Below are 1,496 nucleotides of genomic sequence, written 5' to 3'. Positions count from 1 at the left end.
TAAAGTTGTTTGTTATTGAAGAGAATACTTCTGACAACATATGTGTGGGGGTTTTCCCCATGCCAACCAGTTCTCCAACTTCCCCAACACCAAGTGGATGTCCTAAAATCCAATGAGGAAACTACCTGGAGTTCACACAGATCTCACAGGTTAATGACTCAATTCCACAAGATTGCCCCTTCCCTGCCCCCACCACTGCAGGTAGTAACTGCAAATCTAGGTTCTCACCTGTGCTTCTGACAGGCTATAAAATGGAGGTTCCCATGACTTCCTCTTCAGGTTTGATAATTTTCTAGGATGTTTCATAGAATTCAGGAAAACAGTTTATTTACTGGATTACTATTTCATTCTGAAAATATACAAGTCAGAATTAGTCAGATGGAAGATGCATAGAGCAAGGTAGAAGGGGATGGGGCATGGAAGCACCTTCCCAGCACCTGCATGTGTTCACCAACTTGGAAACTTTCTGCATCCCTTCAATTAGGGTTTTTATGGGGCCTTACTACCTAGGCATGATCAATCATATCAATCAATTAACCTCCAGCCCTTCCCCCTCAGGAGGTCAGGAGGAAGGGCTGAAATCCCATGGTTAGTTCCTCTGGCAAACCGTTCTCCATCCTTAGGGGCTTTCCAGAAGTCACATCATTATTATAAATTCAGGTATGGTTGAAAGGAGTCTGTTGGGAATAACAAAAGATGCTCCTTTCATCTGTATCACTCCAGAGCTGCTTGAGGAGCTAAGGGAAAGAAAAAAAACCCCAAGTATTATAACAAAGATGCTTCTATCACTCTTATCACTTAGAAGATTACAAAGGTTTTAAAACCTCTGGTCAGGAGCTGGGGATGAAAAATCAAAATATATGTATCTTATATCACAACTATATTCCCTCATCATCCTTTAAATGAGTGCATAATCTGTAGTGAAATCTCTTCTCTCATTCCTAGAACTGGTCATTTGTGTCTTCTCTCCCTGATCAGTGTCTTCTCCTGATTAGTCTGTCTAGAGATTTATCTTCTTGTTTGTTTAATTTTCTCAAAGAACCTGCCTTGATTTCATTGATTTGACTTACTGTTTTTATTTATTTTTGTTATGTTTTCAATTTCACTCTTTTTTGCTCATATATTTTTGGGGGTTCAGAAAGCTTTATTAAAGTGACAAAAATTATATGTCTACAGCATGAAAAAGCTAGAATTTAAACTCATTTCTGCCTGTCTCTGAATTGGAAAGGATTAAACATCCTCATCTTGAGGGGTTTTACCTACACTCAGACTTCTGTTTTAAGTGCTACCTCTCTGGTCAATGACCAGAAACACATCCCTTTTCACAGCCCTTATTCTTTCAACCTGTTTACAAAATTACTGCTTAGGTTCAGGTCCTCTTACTTTGGGGAATCTCCAGTACACTGAGCCACCTTCCCAAATACTGGAACATTCCCAATTTTCCTCAACTAACTCAGCCAGTNTCATATCTTTATAATTTCCTTCTTTCTGCTTGA

This window comes from Crocuta crocuta, unplaced genomic scaffold, assembly GCF_008692635.1.
Source record: "Crocuta crocuta isolate KB4526 unplaced genomic scaffold, BGI_CrCroc_1.0 scaffold301, whole genome shotgun sequence".
Taxonomy (NCBI): Eukaryota; Metazoa; Chordata; class Mammalia; order Carnivora; family Hyaenidae; genus Crocuta; species Crocuta crocuta.
This window is presented reverse-complemented; position numbering follows the sequence as displayed.